Source organism: Herpailurus yagouaroundi, unplaced genomic scaffold (genome assembly GCF_014898765.1).
Source record: "Herpailurus yagouaroundi ecotype Mexico unplaced genomic scaffold, PumYag 163, whole genome shotgun sequence".
NCBI lineage: Eukaryota > Metazoa > Chordata > Mammalia > Carnivora > Felidae > Herpailurus > Herpailurus yagouaroundi.
In genome coordinates, this window is record NW_024412404.1 from 43345463 (window position 1) to 43366377 (window position 20915).

Consider the following 20915-nt stretch of genomic DNA (forward strand, 5'->3'; position numbering starts at 1 on the left):
CATCTATTTTGGGGGCTCTAAACTCTGGCGCCCATTCTTTTTGCCTTGGCGTAAAAGGCCCTTCATGTCTTATCCATTTAATTTTTTACTTTTTTTTTGGTCTAAATTTTTTCTTGCTGTTTCTCCCATCACTCCTCCTCCCACATGAAGTCCCAGGTAAATGGAAGCGCTTTTCATTCTGAGAAAGCTCTGTGCCCCTCATACTTTCAGGCCTTTGTGCATTGTATTTCTTCTGTCTTTGCAAGATCTACTCATCCTTCAAAATTTGGCTCAGATACCTCCTCTTCTGAGAAGTCCTCTTGACCAGCCCCTGGCAGGCTTGACCTTCAGGGCTCTTTCTCCTATAGTCAGCTTTGTCCGTAGTGCCAATGAAGCCCTTGTTGAAATTGCCTTGTGAAATTGTGATTGTTTGTTTGTATATCTGCCTCTTTATCCCCATTGGCAGTTCCTCGAATCATGTCTTTTAATTATCCCTGCCGCAGGGCCTTTGCATGTGCTATTGGATTTTCATGGAACACCATCATCCTGTCACTATTCATGAAATAGGCCCCGTATCAACCCTCAGATCTCAGCTTAGATGTCACCTTGTCAGAGATGCCTGCCCTGACTCACCTTACCCCTAGATGATTATTTATTACAATACCCTGTTTTCTCTTACAATAGTTTATTAGTACTTGAAATTTATTTCTATTTTGTCCGTCTTCACCACTGGAGGATGGCACCAATGAAGGCAAGCCCCTGTTGGGTGGTTCACCATCGTGTCCCCATGTCTGGGCCCAGAGCCATTTGTGGATAAGCTGGAGAGAGGCATTTGTGGAGAGAGGCATGTGCAGCAGAAACACTGAAGGCCAGGAGAAAAGGAATTCCAGATCAGGATTCCCTAGAGGTGGTTAACAGAGAAGGGATGTGGGGCTGATTTCTCTGTAACTGTACCTTCCCATCTTGTCTGATCGGAGCACACACCTCCAGTGTGTACCATTGTCATTTCTTTCCCTTTGTACCTTTTAGTTTTAATACGTTTCCTTGGAATTCTTCCATTTGGTTACTGTCTAACCAACAGGAACATCCTTGTTCTGCAAATATGTAAGGTGTTTGATGAACAGCGGCTAGAGTGCCTGGGTCAGCTCTGGGATTTGTACACCAAAGGGCTGGAGTGTCCTTTGTCCCTTGCCTGCAGGTGGGAGATTCCCTTCTAAATGTGGGAGCCCTCAAAAAGGCCCGTTCTTGGTGGTGAAGCCCTTCTCTGGACCCTGGAACCCCTCCAGGTAAGGGGATCGGGTGTGGATTTGAGGATCCGAGCATTGACTCAGAAGTCTAGTCCCTGGAGCCCCTGCTAAGAGGGTAGGCCAGCCACCTGGGAAAGGGCCCTGAGAGATTATCCGCTCAGAGCCCCATGCCTTTTTACAGGGGGAAACCATGGCTCACAGAGAAGAAGTACTTTGCCCAGAGTCACAGGGTTGAAGCAGGACCAGAACCCAGGTTTTGTGTCACCTCCTCTGGGCGCCTCACCCTCATCTAGCGAGACCCTCATGTGATGCAGGATGTTAGTTCAGAGGTGCACACTTCAGTGCCGCAGGACGCTTTATGTTTATTTTCATTGTACAAAACTAAACCTTTTCTTCTTCCACATTCCTCCTCTCCCTCCTCTTCAGCAGCATGAGAACACTGAGCAGATGAAGGCAAAGTCTTGGGTTCGAGCGTAGTGGGTAGGCAACAGGTGTTTCCTAGTGATCCACGATCCAAACGAGTACCGTGGAGCCCTGGCTGCTCCTCTTCGGACCAGACAGACTGTATGGAGGGCCCCCCTCTGTCAGCAACCATCTGATGGTTTCCTTATGGAAGAGAGCAGCTACGTGTGTTCAGAGCACTTTGGTTTTCAGGTACAGATTACAAAAGGCTGTTTCTATGTAGTTAACCTTTTGGGGGGGGTCTGCTAGAAGACTCTTCTGCAGGCTGTTTTGGTTCAGGTGTGTGATTGCAGCTGGCTCTGACCCCTGCATCGTTCCAGGACACTGTCCAGGGGACCGGCCTGGCCAGAAGCCTGTGGGCAGCTTGCCTGCAGGGCTGTTGCCCTCCTGACATGCAGTGAGGGATGGGGAAGGAAGGATTCCATGGCAACAAGGCTGGAGAGCCCTAGCGCCATGGTGTCATGGCAACCAAATAGAGGAATTCTATCCACATAGTGACAGGGGGACCCCTGGACCTATCAGACTCAGCTGGCCCACTGCATTAGCAACCAGGCTGTGGCCTCCTATGATGAGAGTTGGGTGGGAGGAGGGTGCGAAGGTTGGAAGAAGTTGTTTTGTGTGTGGGTTTAGAAAACTAAAAAAAAAAAAAAAAAAAAATTATTAAGAGAAACAAATAAAGAAGGCTCTGTGGGATAAGTACCAATAAAAGAGAAAGGAATCAGGCCTGGCTTTGTATTGCATACCCTAGGAAATGTGTGTTGGTTCATCTCCCTCCTCGCTTGGGGCATTGAGTTTTCCCCGTTTCATGCCTGGTCTGGAACATTTTACCTTGGAGACAACACTCATTGCTGGTTTTCCTCCTCTGTCTCCTAACATTGTTCTCTGTTCCTTTTGTTTACTCAAGACATGGCAGGAGGTGTTACAGTAGCAGTCATTGGCTGTTCTGTCCCTCACCGTATATGTCTGCACTGTATGGCCTGTGATGTTTCAATGTGTGTCTGTTTTGGCTAACTAAATGGACTGTGGTACTTGATCCCTTACCCCATTGTCTGGTTTTTACTGGGCAGCGTGGACACATGCAGATCTTTGTGAGTTGACCAGGACCCAGTTTGGGGTCAGGTGATTGGGTACAGGCTTTAATGTAAAAGGTATCTTTTAGGGGCGCCTGGGTGGCTCAGTCGGTTAAGTGTCCGACTTTGGCTCAGGTCGTGATCTCGCGGTTTGTGAGTTCGAGCCCCGCGTCGGGCTCTGTGCTAACAGCTTGGCGCCTGGAGCCTGCTTCGGATTCTGTGTCTCCCTGTCTCTCTGCCCCTTCCCTGCTTGTGCTCTGTCTCTCTCTGTCTCTCAATAATAAAATAAACATTAAAAAAAAATTGAAAGGTGTCTTTTAGCAGCCTTGCAGTCTTTCTGAGATGGGACTGTCTCAGCATGGATCTGAGCCTTCATTCTTCTTTCTCATCAGTTGTGGAAGGGTAGGGAGAATGGAAGATATGGGAAGCCCTGGGGAGAAAAAACAGAGGGAAGCATGGACTATAGCAGGGAGGTCTGTGCCTATATCAGCAGAGAAAAGAAATGTGGTCTTTGACTTTCCAGCCGTAAGTTTGGATTATAGGCACCTCAGTGGTCAAGATGCAAAGTGTCTTTGAGGCCTTTGGGCATGATGGATCCGGTTTTCTGCGTATACACAATGAGATCCTGTAAAGTTAGGCCATGGCTTACACTTCTCTATCCCCCATGCCATCTGCACAGGGATGGGCCCCCATATTTGGATGCCTTGTATTTGTTGAATGATACTGTTCTTGTCCTTGTCAAGCTTACACTCTACCTAAGAAAATGGGGCATCTCTCCATGGATTACTTACTCCCAGGGACATTAATAGACTACATGTTTTCCAGTGTAAAATAAGGATTTGCTGGCTACTGCATGAATGAATGTTTGGAACATATGGGGGCAGGCATTAGAGATTTGGAGATTGGGGAAGTTAAGAAAAAAGAAAGAGATCGTGAAAACCAACCCTGGTGCTCTAGGCTGTGAAGAAAAGCATGCCTGTATCCTAGGGGACCTCAAACTTCAGTTGGGTCAGATTCATCTAGAAATCTGTTTAAATATGCAGCTTCTAGGGCCCTGCTTCAAAGATTCTGGCTCAGGAGTCCTGGGAATGCATTTTAAACGAGCTACCTAGGTGACTCTGCTGGAGGTCAGCTGGGGACCACACACTTAGAAACACTTAGAAACAAGGGCACTCCTCATACAGCAAAGCCTCTGTGAGCCACATGAGCTTCAAGACTTGCTCTTCTTAGGGGATTCACAGATAAGTTTAATAACAGAAAGATAGCATCTGTGGGACTGGCAGATCTGGGAGCCTTGCCTTCTCTGGTAGAGGAGAAAGCGCCACTGTCGTCTTTATGTTTAATTGGTGAAGCCAGGAGGTAACGGCAGGTGGCTGAGCTCCAGTGTGTGGATTGGGAAGCCCTCGCTGGGTGTGTGAGCCTCACAGGCGGGGAGGGTGAGCGCCTGTCGTTTCACAGGGGCCACACTGTGGGAGCTGTGAAATGCAGGACAGGATAGGGAATTTCGGGGGAGGATTTGCTGTTTTAGGGGTTGTCTCTAAATAGGGAAGGAAAACCATTTATAAGTCAACCTACTTCACAGAAGGTTCAGAAAAACCCAACCCATCTACCACACTTTCATTCATTCTGACTTTTCCTGCTGCAGTTGGGTTATTGGGAGGGTGCTGACGATTATATTAACCACCCCGATAGTAATAATCAAGAGCTTACACTTACTAAATGCTTTCTGTACATGCACAGTGGTAAGCACTTAATGTTCATCATCTCATTTAATCTTCACATTGACCCTGGGAGGTCTGTGCTTTTTCACTTCCCACTTAACACTAGAGGAAACTGAGGCTTCCAGAATAGCGATTTACAGCTGGTGATGGATGGATCTGAGGTTTGATTACAGTCCCTTTGTTGGAAGCATTATGCATGGAGACTGATTCAGCTTCCTTCTCTCCTCTCTTATTATCTTCTCCCGTGAGCCAAAATGTGCGTTCTCCTCCACCCAGTTTATCCTGTATAGCTTCTAGTCTTACTATGGAACATGGATAGTGGAAATGGAGTGGAATAAATGGATCTTTTAAGCATGCATGTGAAGCAAAACCTTTCAGTAAACACACAGTGCAAATAGGATGAGCACAGGGTTCTGTGTAAGGTCCTTCATGGCAGAGGTGATCACAGAATAATGGGGCCTTGATTATCCATGTGGTTGTTAGCAAAGCCCTTCTTCTGTGTTTGTGACAGATCTCTTTGGCTTGATAGATTCCTTCTAGTGTCAGATTCAGGACTCCCCTCGCCTCTTTTGTCTTGGTGGGCAGATGGATATGCTTATCAGCATAAAGGTCCAAATTGCAAGTGTGAGGTCCAGTACCAAAAGCTACCCTTCTCTGAGTCAGGTGCCCTAAGTGGGTACTTGGTTTGGGGTGCAGCATGGCATTAGGGGAAGACTTTTGGAAGTAGATATTCAAATCCTGCCTCTCTGTTTACCTTGGGCTAATTTCCTTGTTCACCATGGTTATTACTAGTGAATGCGGTGGATGCAGGATGAGCCTTTCTTTTCCCCAGCTGCCGTGAGCGCCAGCCGCTGAGTCTTTCTCCAGGAATCACCCTCAGCCTAAGACAGCTGCCTCACCCAAGGTCACACCTATTCCCTGGGGGTAGCCTGTGTCCACATCAAAGGTATAATGGCTTGGCATCTTGACCTGAGGCCGGACAATTCCAGAACTCCTGTGGATGGGTAGAGGCCTCTGTTGTGGCTGCATCACCCCTCTGTCTTCCCAGAGGGGGAGACTTCATGTCCTTCTGCCCAGGCCCCAGGCTTCACTTCTCCTTGGCCACTTGCCTTGAGCCTCTCCCCTGAAAACACCCTCCCATATGCAAATCTCTGTTTCAGAGTTCTGGGTACCCAACCTAAGACACTTCTGTTTTGTGATCATTAAATGAGATCACTGATTCAAGTGCCTAGTGTAGCGCTTGAAAAGCAGTAGGACCTCTGTAAATGTCCCTTTCATGTTGTTAGCTTTAACATTTCATAAAATTTATAGCTATGAAATTTGAAGCCACTTTTCTGTATTTTGGAAAAATATTGAATATGCAGTCATGATCAGGGCTCAATAAATTTCAGTGAAAGTAGGAATTCTTTGGAGCTATGAAGGAAGCTTTCCTATTGATTCATGTCAAACTTCATTGTAAGAAATGTTTGGGACATTTGGATCAGCTCTGTGTAATGGAATATTATTGGGGTAATTTTTAAAAAACATTTTACTAGAAACCATATGTTCTCTGAAGGATCTTCCCAAAGATATCTTTGCTTTTAGGAAGATCTTAACCAAACTCAATCTTTTAGTGGGGAATTAATGAGGAAAGGAAGTGCTATAAATCCAGTAGGGGAAGTGGGAATGTGTTATCATCTGCATCTGCTCTTTCAATCCTCCAAATGTGCGTGTCTACGTGTGTATCTCTAAGAGAGTATTTGTGGTTTCTTATTTGCTGGAACATTAGGGAACTTAGCTGATGGTCATCAGTGGGAGTGGTTAGGATATTGGAGGCTCCATTGAGAGAAGAAGGTCTAGTATATCGTTTTGACATAACCTTTTGTAGGTGATCATAACAGAAGTAGAAATAAATGGAAAGAAATTCATGCATTACTGGAATGTGTAATGCCTCTCAACACAAATTTGGTGTCCTAGAAGTAACCACTATCATAAATTTAGCATATGTATTCCTCAGATTTTCTCTATATGTATGATTATATTCATATAGATTAATGATATATGTGTGTGCATATGTATGTGCATATATGTATGTGTGTGTGTATATATATTTTTTAATGAGGTTCCATCAAAAACTCTACTGTGTAACTTTTTTCCACATACTCTAATCGGACATCTTTCCAGATCTGCATATGTAAATCTCCTTCATTCTTTTTGATGTCTGTGCACAATACTCCATTGAGTGGCTGCACCCAAATTTATTTAAGACTACCATTGGTGGGGATCAAAGTTGTTTCCATATTTTCAATATAGTGAACCAAGCTGCAGTGAAAGATCCTTGTTCCTACATCCATTATACCATTTAAATAAATGACCCTCAGCTCACAGAGGGCTGGATGCACAATAGGCCCCGAATCAATAATTGTTGAATTGATTTCAAGGCTCAGTGCAGCTTGAGGAGAGATTAAAAGGCCTAGCTGTGCTTAGTACACAACCAGGCACTGAGTTTTCAGGAGACATTGACCATCAGGGATAGATTTGGACAAGAAAGAGTCTGGTGCACTGAAGTCTTTCTTGGTGAAAGTTTGTTTTGGTCTGATTGTCCAGGCCCTGGTCCTGCTAGACATTCGCTTTGATGTCACAAAGAACCTTTCCTGTATGGTGGGCTTTGCCTGTATCATGGCATTAGGATATCTGGTGTTTTCTTCCTTTACAGTTTGAGGGTACGGGCTTTGATCCGAGCACATATGCTGACGATCACACGGCTGTCACCCAAGCCAGTTTAAATGTTCACAGGTGTTCCAGGCTTTACAGATGAGAGGGCTGTTCAAAGGGAACAGGTGCATCACGTGGGTGCTGAGCCTCCAACATGTAAATACTCTTTGAAAATGATCCCCTATGAATAGTTAATTTTAAAATGCATCCAGAACACACTCTGTGACATAATAGTTGATCTATAGCCCCATTAATGCATCTAAGTGAAGGGTCTAGGTTTAGTGATGCCATTTAGCATATTCATAGTCCTGTCTGGGGTTTAATTATGTCAGCCAGGAGCCCAAGCAAGCCCAGTGCACCTGATGCTGCCTGCCCCCATTGTGCTTTAGCACAGGGCAACTTTTTAAGGTGTTTTGTACTGTATTAACCTCAAGTTCAGCAAAGGAGGTTTTCATGAAGGCCACTAATTGGAGCATCTCTCCAGGAAATCATGGGCCATGCCAACCCACTATGCAACACTATCATTTTGTCTGAACCCTCCCTCATTTCCTTTGCACAGCATTCTTGTGGATCAGGACAGATGCGGAACCTGAGAATCAGAGTTTACTGGCTTATGCAAGGTCCCATTGGATCAGTGATAGGAAACCTAGGACCAAGTTTCCTGTTTTGAAGTCCTTGGACTCCTGCAAATAACAACCATTTGGACATATCTAAGTTGTGTACATAGACCGTGTACATTGAAACACACTACTTGGAGCCCAAAATGAATTCCATGTGTTCAGATTCCTTGGTGAGAATTTCTAGGGTTTTAATTCGCTTTTGGTATTCAACAGCCCTCTTGCTGCCACTCTCATGGTTCAGTCTATTGCTGACTGTTCTCTTTAGCACAGGTGCATACACATGTGTATCAGCTCTCACAAATTAAATAGAAAGTCATTTAGGAGGAAAGAGGAGTGATTTCATTCTAAGGAGGCTTAATTAGACCCCTTACCAAACAAATGGCTGTTGAATGCTCACCCTGCATGACTCTGGCCTGGACACAGGGAAGGAAACCCAGCTGTGCAAAGAAGTGTTCCTATACTGAGGACCTTGCGATCCAGTTGAAGAGATGAGAAGATGATTAAGTGACACAGGGAAGCATGTAACCAGTTGCCCATCATGAGCCATGGAGTTCTCTCTTTCCCTAGGATTTTGGAGGACGTGGGGTCCCTGTGGGGTGCAGGAGTCAGGGAAGCAGCATGGGTCCCTTTAGTCTCCCAACAGAAAGGTCTTAGAGGCTACGTAACACTTAGATGAAGGGAATGGGATAACACTTAGATGAAAGGAATGGAGAAAGGAAGTGCATTCTAGGACCCTATGAGCTCCATGAATTTGAGGCTCAGTGAGGAAATGTCAGATACTCATAAGCAGAGGTGATGCCTCGCGTGGCTTTGGATCACGTTTGTTAGCTTCCAAGGCAACTTACAGAGTGCCTAAACCACTGATTTCTAGGACTTTTTTGGACAGAAAAGGCCCAAGGGTATATATGTAAAAGAATGAAGGCCTGGACCACCAAAATATTTTGCAGCTGATTACTCTGGGCTTTGGCTTTGGTGTCCCTGATTACTGGGTCATCACCCCTATGTCCCCAGTTTATCATTACCATCCTTGGATGTGTGGGCAGAGCTCAGGAAGGGACATCATGCTTGTGTAGGGAAGACTAGTCCTCAGGGCTCCTCCTCAAGAATATAAAACTAATCGTGCATATGGATCCCTGTTCTACCAAGTATATGCCAGGTAGCAAACAGGTACAAACTCTAGAGGAGAGAGTTAGCCCTAGGCTAGGATGCCTAGTTTTGTTTCAAGTAAGAGGTGGGAATTGGGCCCCTGGAGACAGGCTGGGATTGGATGGCTGGATATATGAATGGGATATGGGTGGGAAGACCATTCTGGGCCAAGAGAACCACCTGAACAAATCCTGGGGCAGCAATGTTCTGGTCTTTCTGGGAAAGAGCAAGCCAGTGTTTCTGGAGGGTAGGGTACTTGTGGGATCTTAGGAGGAGGAGAAAGTCACTGTAATATGGGAGTCTTTAATATCATTTTAAAAGATTTAAGAATTTGGGTACAAAGTATTAAAAGGTATAATCAGGAAAAATAGATAAAAAGATAACCAGGAAACTCTTGCTTGGCAAAACATAATAGGAGCTAACAGATTTTTAAAATATGCCAGATTTTAAAAGATGGATGATTTACAGTTACTCATTAGGATAATTGCATCTGGATGCAATGTGAGCTTTATTCTAGAAATAATATATTCCAAGATTCTTAGAAATTATTTTCTCACCCAGTGCTAAATAAAAATGTAATAAATAACCATTCAAGAGGCTGTTGACATATTGCAAACATAACATGTCACGGAACAGAACGGAGTCAGAGCACTGCCTAAGGCCATGCTTCAGATGAGTGAGTGCTTGGGCAGGTGCTGAGCTGTGATTTTAGGGGTGGGATGGGTTACCATGAGCCTCCCACATTCTGTCGACCACTCCGTGAAGCTAAATGAGATGGCTTGAGATGTGCATTCACTGTACTGGTAAGGAAGCTTTGGGTGGCAAGTGACAGAAGCTAAACTCAAACTGGTTTAAGCCCAAATGTTTAACCAAACTAAAAAATTAACCAAAACTCAATTAAGATATCTGGAGTGGATGTAGCTTCAGTTGTGGCAGGACCTAGAGGCTCAGTGTGGTTAAGAGTCTGTCTTTTTCTCTCCTGCTTCCAACTCTACTTTCCCCCTGGTCAGCTTCCTTTTCAAGCAGGCACTCTCCATGTGGTGGGTAAGATGGCCATTCAGAGCTTGCACTGATGACAAGAGAGTCAGTCTCTCTTCTCCTTTCCCTCCTCATCCTCCTCTCCCTTTCATTATTTTTCTTTCCGAAAAAGTTGTTCCTACTTGATTCCTGTGTTCACCCCAACACTGGGCTAATTACCGGTCAGCTTGAGGAGACAGCACTCTCTGATTGAGAGCACTGCTCAGCAGGATAAAATGGAGGGGATAAAATGAAGAAGCAGTTTCCCAAAGGTGTGGGTATAGACCAGATCAGAGAGAGAGTGAGAGAGAGAGCGGCTCGGATCAGGGTGATACCAGCTGATGCTTGCTGTCATGGGGTGGGGCCCTGTGGTCCTACGGCCTTAGATGCTCTCTGATCCACACCATCAGCCCCATACCTGGAACAAAAGCCCGGACTTTTCTTAGCCTGAACTGCAGTGAAGGATGTGGGTATCAGAGGCAGGGACCCATTGGATCACATAGTCAACTGCAATCCAAGCTTTTTTGCTGTAAAGTGACTAAACTTTACTTTAAATTTCCACCTGAAATTGTAGAAAAAGCTACTCATACTGATAGAAAGTAATAATTGCTTAGAGGATGAAGATTTGAAGGTTTTCTCTTAGAGATTACCAAAATTTAATCTATGAAGAGTTTTCCATCGTGTGTTGCCATATTTGGAAGAAGGCTTTGTAGTAGATGAGTTAATAGGTCATTTGCTTGTGACACCCTGGTTTTGTTCTCCTGTGTCATGTTTATATTTACTGAGCCCCACCTCCCTGGAGAACAGTCTGAGCTTGGAGAATGTACATGTAATGTTTAGCCTGTCCCTGTGAGGGGCTCTTAAAAAGCTCACAGCAAATGCTGTTTTGTGCATCCTTTTCACATCACTGGTTTGGAGGAGGGAGATAAGGGGTAGGAGATGGATATGATTTTCTCCATTTGGTTAGGAAAGTAAAACATAGGGAGGGTTAAGAAATTTGCAAGGGAATATTAGTGGCAAAGCCTAAAGATAGAACATGGCACTCCTCATTTGAAATCCGTTTTCCTAACAATCGGGTGCTGTCTTTTCTGATTTCAATATGCTGTTTCCTTTCAAAAGAGTAGCACCTTGAGCATTCAGTTTCACGGGAGAGTCCTTTCAGATCCATTGGTGAGCCCAAAAGATAATAGCCAAGAAATCATTTAATGAGATCTGGACCATTTTATAAGGCATGCTGAGTTTCCATTTATTTGTAGCGCTGCATTCAATATGCACTTCTCTGAATTTTCTTTTAAAATAAAGTGAAAAAAAGTTTGTTTTCTGTAGTTTTTCTAATGATTGCTAATTCTAAATGCACTGGTAATGAAGGGAGTGGATATCTAGTTCAAAAGTTCAGGCAAGAGTAGATGTTATTGACAACAGGCTTCTAAGCAGGTATCAAATGCTGAAGTAATTGGTTTGTGAGATGTATATATATATATATATATATATATATATTATGATTTTAATTTTTTTTTGTATTGGGTGGAAAACGATCTTTCCCACCTCATTGAACATCAGTAGTACTTTGTTTCATTTCCGCTGCTGCTACCCTTGTTGTTGTTAAGTGAGCTGAGTGACTCTAATATGCCAGGAGTTGGCAAACTCTTTTTGTAAAGGGACATAGGGTGCTTTTGTGGGCCGTAGGGTGAATTACTCGATTCTGCTGTTATAGTGTAAAGCTGCCATGTGCAAATATGTACATGGACGGGTGAACCTATGCTCTAATAAACCTTTATTTACAAGAACAGATGGAGGGCCAGATTTGGCCCATGGACAGTAGTTTGTAGACCATTGGTGTGCATGGTCTGCTGGAGTCTACGTGGGTTCCTCTACCTGAGCACACCTGAAGCACAACTGTGTTTTCACAGTGTTCCTGCAGTCTCCATCCTTCTCGCTTCCTGTTTCCTGCGCAAGTGTGTTATAGGATTCAATTTCAAGTGGTGTTTCCAAAAGCCCCTTTTCTAGTGGCTGCGTTTCCATCTTAAGGGCACTGGACCTTGGACTGGACTCAGGGGCCTGATCTTAGCTCTGCAGAAGCAAAGAAAAATCTTTCTGCTTAATGCTGGAGTTCGGATACATCCTCTAGCAAAATGACACTCAACAAATGTTGACGAGTCCCTAGGCTGAGTGACCCTGAGCAAACTACCTAACCTTAATGAGTTTATTGTCAACCGTAAGAATATCCACCTTTCTCTCCTCATGGGGCTGATGTAAGGATTACCCATTCATCCCATTTTTCTTTATTAAGCACCTACTTTCTGCTGTTGCTTTGGCTAGGCACTGGGGATGTACTGGTGAACAAAACACTTACCAAGGTTACCTTCAAGGGTTCAAATTAATATTAAAGGAGATAAAACTTCGAATTGATTGATAATACAAAGATTAAAATTTTCTGATCCTTTTAAACCAAAATTATGCCAAAGACCAAGGGAGATATTTGGTTCCTTATTTAGAAGGTGAACTGTAATGAAAGCCAGTGGGAGGGTAGTTAAGGTAGAATGATAAGGATTGGGGGTGAGGGCAGGGAGAAAATGAAAACAAAATGTGTTAGAGTGGCCTGATGGAGCTGCTTCCTACCAGAGTTCCCTTCTGAAAGAAATCAAAGAGATTTTTCAACTCCATCTGGGCTCTAAACCTAAGGAGATTACCATTAAAGTCAGCTAGTGGAGGGTAAAAATAAGAGTGTAGGAGGATTCATTTTGAAACGTTGTCAGCAACCAGCTGGAAAAAAATAGCAGTTACTGTGATTACTAGGAAATTTCTTGGAAGGTGTAGAGGTGTTTATCAGGTAATCTAATCTGTCACCCATTTCAGTGGCATTCGGGTGGTTGGATAAGCATTTCAGTTTAGAAGGAAATAGCACCAAACAAGAACATGGTTATTTTCAACTCTGGGTCATCTTGGGCAGCATGGATTTCTTGTCAATCAGATCTGATATAGCCTGTTCCAGTTCACTGTTGTGAGATTTTCTGAGAAATAACTTTGGGCCCTGCATGGGGTTGGAAAATGGGGGTGGGGTAGAGATGGGGGTAGGTACCAAAGCACAGGCAGACCCTGGTTTTAGCCTTCTGAGGATCTGCTTTCTGGAGAGTGTGTGCGAAGAGGCTATGGAAAGCGTGATGGGCCACCTTCCACCTAAAGCAGCAAGGAAGTATGTCTCATGAGCGCCGATCTCAGCATGGTATCTGGCAAACCACGGGTGTGCAAATCATTGTGGAAAGAATGCCACCGTATGTTTGGTGTTCAGTCACAGCAACTCATTTGGAGACTCACAGATGCACCTTGTGCCTTTATAGTCGTGGCTCTGTGTGCTTGGAATACCCTTCACCCCAACTTTGCCATGCTAGCTCGTTCTTCTTCTTCAAGACTCTGTGCACATTTCTTCTCCCTGAAGGTTTCTTTTCTCTTTCCCTTTCCCGCCTCCTCCACCACAAGCCTGGTTCAGATATTCTTCCTTACCCCCTCTGCCTCTATCTTCCCATTCCACGTGCCTCTGTTACAGCCTGTGACTCACTGGATTGTGGTTGTTAGTATCTTACAGTGGAGACCAGTTACTGGTACTTGAAAAATGTGTGTGAAATTTGCAGAGTCGTTAAAAAAGTACACACAGAGCCTGAACATATTATTTTAACGTAACACCGAGAGATGTATGTTTATTTACCCATTTTTTATTTTTTTAAATGTTTATTTTTGAGAGAGAGAGAGAGAGAGAGAGAGAGAGAGTGCAAGTGGGGGAGGGGCAGAGAGGGGGACACAGGATCCAAAGCAGGCTCTACACTGACAGCAGAGAGCCTGATGCAGGGTTTGAACTCATGAACTGTGAGATCATGACCTGAGCAGAAGTCAGATGCTTAACTGAGCCACGCAGGTGCCCCTGTTTACCCATTAAAAAAAATTAATGTTTATTTATTTTTGAGAGAGATGGAGACTGAGTGCAAGTGAGGGAGGGGCAGAGAGAGAGGGAGACACAGAATCCAAAGCAGGCTTCAGGCTCCGAGCGGTCAGCACAGAGCCTAAGGTGGTGCTTCAAACCCATGAACTGTGACATCATGACCTGAGCCGAAGTCGGATGCTCAACGACTGAGCCACCCACGCACAGTCTATATTTAAAATACAGACAGGCTCTAGGTCTTTTCTTTGCATGTTGGTCTACTGATTAGCCTTCTAGGTCTTGGGGCTTGTTTAAATAACACCTGTAACACATCATCTCTACTTTCCAGTTCCTGATTTTTTTTTTTTCATGGAGTAAGAAGACATTGGGAAAACAATTAAAAGATTCTGGGTCTTCCCTACACCCAGTATTTTATACTTTTCCTGTTCACAGCTAACTTAACCACATGTTTTAATGACTCACCTTTATCAGCTCTTTGCAAAACATTCAAGTAAGCTTTTATAGAAACATGGATTTTTTGTGTCTTCATCTTCTGTTGATTTACACACTGTTTAATTTAATTAACAAGTATGACAGCTATACATAGTTTGGAGAATAAATGCAATTAGCTGTCATTAACACATAATGCAGCTGGGGGGAGAAGTAATGCTTGGGTGTACGCGACTGGGGTAACATGTGACTCAGTTGGTAGGACTTGAGTGAGGTGGGCATCAGAAACAAGGAGAGAATCAGTTAATCCAGCAGGTCGGTTAAGCAAAGCTCTGTTTAGAGAGCATGTTCTTGATTGAGCTAGTTTGGTACCTGATCAAGCAGGTGTTCAATAATTTGTTAAATGGATACATGAACGATCCAGTAAGTGAAGGAGGGAATTTTTGGGGATACCACTTTTATAGGCCACTGGTATTTGAACTCATAATTGGCCATCTCTATCTTATAGGGAGTGCTGAACCCATATCAAAAGGCTAGAACTTTTCCCACTGTCTTTGAAATGAAGAGGTGAAGAGAAATTTCTCTCCAACAAACAAGGCACAGATTTTGGGGGGAGCCTGCAAGCTGGCTCCCCAAGCCCCTGCCCCACCTTTTAACACAACTGCTGTCTTGCTGATGAATTAAGTGTCTCCCATGGTCCCTGGATACTGTGTCTGCCCTTACTTCTTATTTCAGCCCCTTCTACTTTGGCTCTGAAACCTGTGAAATGTTCAGGGACTGGAGTTTCTAGAGAGATATACCACCAAAGGAAACCATTTGTATTAAAATTCTCTGTGTTGTAAACCCTTTTAATGAATCTGGTTTCACTGCAGCGTATGGAACATGAGCTGGCGAGGGAGGCTGTGTATACATCAGGGCCCCATTTCTGATATAGTCCCACTTCCCTGTGGATGTTTTACCTTACCTGTAAGGAGACACTGATAAGAAGGTTATGTATATGTGTGATACACCACACACACACACACACACACACACACACACACACACACACACACACCCCACATAAAATTATTTTCCCCCTAAACATGAAACAGGTAAGTCTGAGTACATGGAGGATTGGTATAGATATAGGGTCACCTCTTGAAAACCAAGGATCATGGAGAGACACAGACTGAAGCTTTTAGTGTGTGTGTGTGTGTGTGTGTGTGTGTAGTGGTTAAATTAATAGAAGCAAAATCTGTCTGAGTCATAGCATAGGTAGGACACTCTGTGGCTTATCCACAAAATGGAGTGGAATGAGTTAGATCCAAGAAGCAGAAAAATGTGGGGATGTGGTGGCTAAGGGTGTATCTCATAGTTTCAGAGAGTTCTGGGTTCAATCTCTAGCTCTCTGCTTGCTCGCTATGTGGCTAGGACATTTAGCTTATAGCTTTGCGTTTTAGTCTATCGAAAAGAGAATGATCGCTCTTCACAGAACCGGTGGGATGATTGGATTTTTGTATGGAAAGTAATTCACACAATGCCTGCTCCACAGTAAAACACTTAAAAATGTGATATTATTATAAAAATTAGTTGTATCTGGAGACAGGACAATTTTGTCCTGCTATCAGGGCACTTTTTTGGGCTACTTGGGATCAGGAGACCTTTAATGAACTAGACCCTCTATGATGAACACTGTGTAGTACAAAGTATAATCTAGACATTTTGAAGGTTGAAGGTCAAATAAATAGATTTCAAGATTGCATGATACAGATTTTCAATATAATAGGAGAGCTAATAATATCCATAGAGAAGGACAGAATTGCATTCAAAGAAAATATACAAATGAGTATCACTGATGAGCTGCCATCCCATGCCAGGGTCAAGATACCTTGGTCAGTTTGTTTCCTCTGCTTTTAATCTCTGATATTCTTAACTCAGGCAGGGGCTGAGAGCTGGCAAGAATGTATCTGCTTCATGTCTATTTCAGAAACCAGAATAGAATGCCTGTTGCTTCCCCTCCCCCTCCCCCAGTCCGATGCAAGCCTGTTCTTTATCCCTTATATCAGGAAAGATTCACCTATGACCATCTTGAGACCTAATGTCAGATACACTCGGGATGCAGTTCTTTTATTGCTGAGAAGATTGGGACTTTACACGTGAGAGAGGTTGAGATGAATGAGTTTCCATTGTATTTATAGAAACTCAGTGCAATATCTCCCAAGGTATAAATAGAACAATGGAGTGTTGACAAAGGAGCTGGTTTTCTGTAACTGTGGAAAACCTGCAATTATTCCTGGAACTATACTCATTGTTTATCTGCATCTGAATTTTAATAAACAGGGCTCTTGCTGCTTATTCATGAATTTTCAAATGGAAATATATCTCCCATTATTATCCCCTTCTTGTGAGTCAGGCCCCATCTTGCAAATTTGCAGCTGAGTAAATATATGGAACATTAGCAGCAATTAGATAATTGGTGCCCTGGATAAACCCACCCGCAGCTGTGAATGAATATGGACTGTACCAGTGTCACCTGGTGCGGCTTCCTGATGGCACTGCATGCCACCACAGCCTTGCAATTAAGTATAGACGTTTACCAGCCCGTGTCCTGGCCCTCCTTCCTCCTGAGAGACCCAAGGTAGCAAAATAAGGGAGGTTCCTCATTGTCCATGTGAATCACTGTACAATGAAAGAGTAGATGCTAGAGACTTAGTTAAAAAAAAAAAAAAGTAGGTTCATTTATCTTCGCTTGACTGTTTGGTAGATTGCTGGTGGTAACTTGTTTGCTGCATGCAGACAACAAAAATTCATGCTTGCGTTCTGGGTTGGGGAGAAAGGAAGTTGGGTTGTAACTCCTGTCTTTCTGTAAATCTCCCCAAACTTGAAGCTTTGAGCTGGTCATTTTTTCCCACCCCATCATTGTTTGGGACTCTGACATTGATTTGGGTTTCCTTTCAGCAGGTCATATTTTCCTGTCTCTTCCCTTGAGATTCTATTCCTCCTAGGCTGAACCAGATGCCTTTTAAAGCGCATTCTTTACTCCTGCCCCTCGGGCAATCACATAGCCCTTTTGAGGTAGCTAATCTTTTTAAAATTTTTAACGTAGTTTTAATTGCTAGCGACTCCAGGGACACAGTAACGTTACGAAAGGGAGAGTGGCAAGACGACTTCACCATCGCGTCTTATCACTCTGATGAGGCTCATTCCAGCCCAGTGGAGCTCACCCCCTCACCCTCCTCTGTCCTGCCTTGTCTCGTCTGCCGCCTCGCTTTTGCTTTGGGTTTGAGAGCAATGCTGTCTAGACCTCCAGTCTCTCATTCTTGTTCTGCAGGCTAGCACCTCCCACCCCCATGCTTTCCCAAGTCACTGCTTTCCTTGTGTATGCATACACCTTCTGCATGTTTAGAAGGAGGCGGCTGCTGTGGGATTTGGAGATAGCAGGGTAGTGGGGAGATTTGGGCTGGGTGTCTGGGCCTATGAATGAGTCACGTGGAATTCATTCATCTCCTGGGGATCATTCCAGGCTATCTCACTCTGTCCCAGCTTAGAACAGGAATGCCATATGGGTCTTGAACAGAACGGCTGGGAGGAAAGCCCTGGGAGAAGCAGCAGTCCTGGTGAGACTTCTTGCCAGCCCTGCTCTGCGTTTTCATGTGTACCGTCCTCCTTTATAAACTTGGGGCACATTCTCTGTCTTCTATGCTTATTTTTGCCACGGTTTTCTTCACATGGCCAATATTTGACATCATTAATATAATGACGAAAGCTATTTCCCGCGTGGAGCGCCTACCCTGCTTTACGTATGATTATATGTTATTTCCACAATCCGTGAGATTAATTTTATTAACCCTATTTTATAGATGAGCAACTGAGAGTTCAGAGAGGTTAGTAAACATCTCAAGGTCACACAGCTAGGAAGTGGCAGGGAGGAATCGAAACCCAGGTGCATCTAATTTCAAAGCCCCTATTCTCAAACACTGTGTTGATGGCAGGACTCAAGTCCTTTGAGGCTACAGTTAATGTGTGAATTCTCTGCTTGACAGAGAGATGTGAACTGTATAGTCTGCATTTTAGTTCCTTAAATCATTTGTCCATTTGGGAGAAGACATTAAAAACAGACTCAGGCAGCAGTGCTTGGTGATGGTGTGTGAGTGTGTGTGTGTGTGTGTGTATTTGTGTGTCTTATACCTTGGCTGAATTTTCCCTTCCAGCTAGAAACTAGTTTTCCCAATACTCTCCTCTGGGTTCTCACTGCTGCCAACACATCAGATGCATCAACCACCTGAAACTGGGCTGCAGGGGTAGAATTTATTTGCAGACGTTTTAATTTCCCTGGTGATAAGCAAATTAATTTTGTTGCAACTCTTTAACATTCTAATTGAATGATGGAATGTTTCTGAGTGTGTTTTCCAGATAAAAGGCCGTCAAAGTCTTACCATCCACCAGAAGGAACAGGGTTGGGACCTGAGTTTACAGTTTTCCTTTGCCCGACAGCCCAGACCAGCCCAGCCCATCCTCCGGGCTTGAGAAAAGCCTTTTGGCAGAAGGGTGTCAGCTCTGTAATCCAGCCACATGGCTGGCGGTCACCTCTGCTGGGGGAAGACCTTTACTTCGTTCATTTATCAGTTATTTCTTGAGTGCTTATTAATGTATGTAACAGACACTGTTCTAGGCTCAGTGGTGAACAGAACAGACAAGTATCTCTGCCATTTTTTGGGGGGAGGAAGCAGATGATAAACTAATGAACAAGCATCCCAAATCATCCTATGAAGAAAAGCAAAACAGGATAACAGATACATAATGTTGAGGGAGCTGTTCCAGAGGACACCCCTCAGGAGACCAGGGAATGAAGTGAGGAAGGGCATTGCAGCCAGGGGGAACAGCAAATCTGAGAGTTTATGTTTGTCGCTAGACCAAATTACCACGCCCCTACCCTATTGAGAGCAGTGATTTGACCTGAATTGGATCTTGTATAGCACCTCTTTCTTGTGGCTCCTAGAGGCCTCTTCCAGGGCAGCTCCTTTGGAGATTGCTTATAACGCCTGTGTCTCTCATTTGTTGGGAAGTCTGTTGAAGAAGTAAATAGCATCACCACAAAAAGGCTGTATATATATGTGAAGCATAAGGCTGTGGTGACGGTAACATGGGTTCACACTTTCTGCCTCTCTTGGCTAAGAAACACTATTTATGGGGAGATGGAACCTGATAATGATGGGAAATTAGGTGGAATGATCACCAGGATCATTCACTGCACATGTTTGTCATTTTCTATTATGTGCAAGAGCCTGTGGGATGGGGTGGGACTGCTTTGGTTTTCATGTTCCTTCAGCAATAATTTTCTATTGTTATTATTATTAATTTTTTAAACAAAGACTAGCTGTCATTATTGGGCACTTACAATATGGTAGATGCTTTTCTAAATACTTCAAAAGGATTAACTAATCATCACAATAAGACTAAGAAATAGGTTCCTTTTATTGTCCACATTTTATGATTGAGAAACCAGAAGCACAGAGAAGTTGGTAATTTTCCTGGGGTTTCCCAGTGCCTAAGTATCTTGTCCAGGTTTCAAACCTGGCTAGTCTGAGTGGACATATCTAGCTAACTGTGGGCCAGACGCTGTGGTAAGGGCTGTAAGCTAAGTGCTCCTATCATCCTCATATGAGAAAACAGGCCCAGAGAGATAACACATCTTACTCAAGGTTACATAGTTGTGTCATCGTGTAGAGGCCAGAATCTAACATGGGTCTTTCTGACCCCAAGGCTGTGCTGTTAATGCCTCGGCCCAGCTGCCCCTCCCACGGCCACACTCACTTTCTGGGGAGCAGAAAGGATCAAGGCTGGTGCCAGCCTGGTGTAGTTTGCCAGCACCGAGCTGTGCCCCTGCTTCAGCCTGGCATTTCCTCAGGAGTTAGGATCCGGGAGAGAACCAGCATCTGGAGATGATGGTGGAGTTGCACTGGAAGGAGTTTGGGAAGCATCACCAGCTACTGAGTTCAGGGACTCTCTTTTCAGCCTGGGCCTCTAGGTTTGGCTCTGGGACATCTCGAGGATAGTTCACAGATGGGGGTGTTTGAGCTGAGGGGGGACCCTGCGAGTTCTGTGGGCAGCAGGTGCCAAGGGAAGCAGGAGGTTGCCAGCCACACTGGCTTACCCCGCTTTCCCATGCTGCCTATGATGCTCCTGTGGTGCAGCTCAAGTAGCCCAGCTGCCATTGGTAGGTTTTCATCCTTCCTGAGATGCATCTCCAGCTCCTGGAAGTTCCTCCAACCTTCCTTCTTTTGTGATTCTTCCCACAGTAGCAACAATGAAACAAGAGTAACAGATTTCAGTAGTACTTCCCACTTACCAAAGAGGAAGAAACCCGGCTTCAGAGAGGTTCTCGTCTTGCCAGAAGCCACATAGCCAGTAACTGTGCCCGAATCCAATCCTAGTTGCTTGACTCTTCCCCACTCTGCCACGCCGCCTCTCCAGATCATTTCCTAATTAGTCTATTTAACGGCTCTCTGTCAAGCTGGCTTCAGTTGCCCTTGCAAAGACAAGCCTGAATGAAATCAAATGATTTTACCGCTGAATGAAAACATTTGCACGATGCTGTTTTCTAGGCCATCCTC

At 44.3% G+C, this 20915-nt stretch overlaps 1 protein-coding gene across 2 annotated transcripts in view; it reads left to right on the forward strand.

Moving 5' to 3' along the window:
- Positions 1-20915, forward strand: part of SORCS3 (sortilin related VPS10 domain containing receptor 3) — a 595481-nt gene that overhangs the window by 41977 nt on the left and 532589 nt on the right. The gene's annotated exons all lie outside the window — the stretch shown is intronic.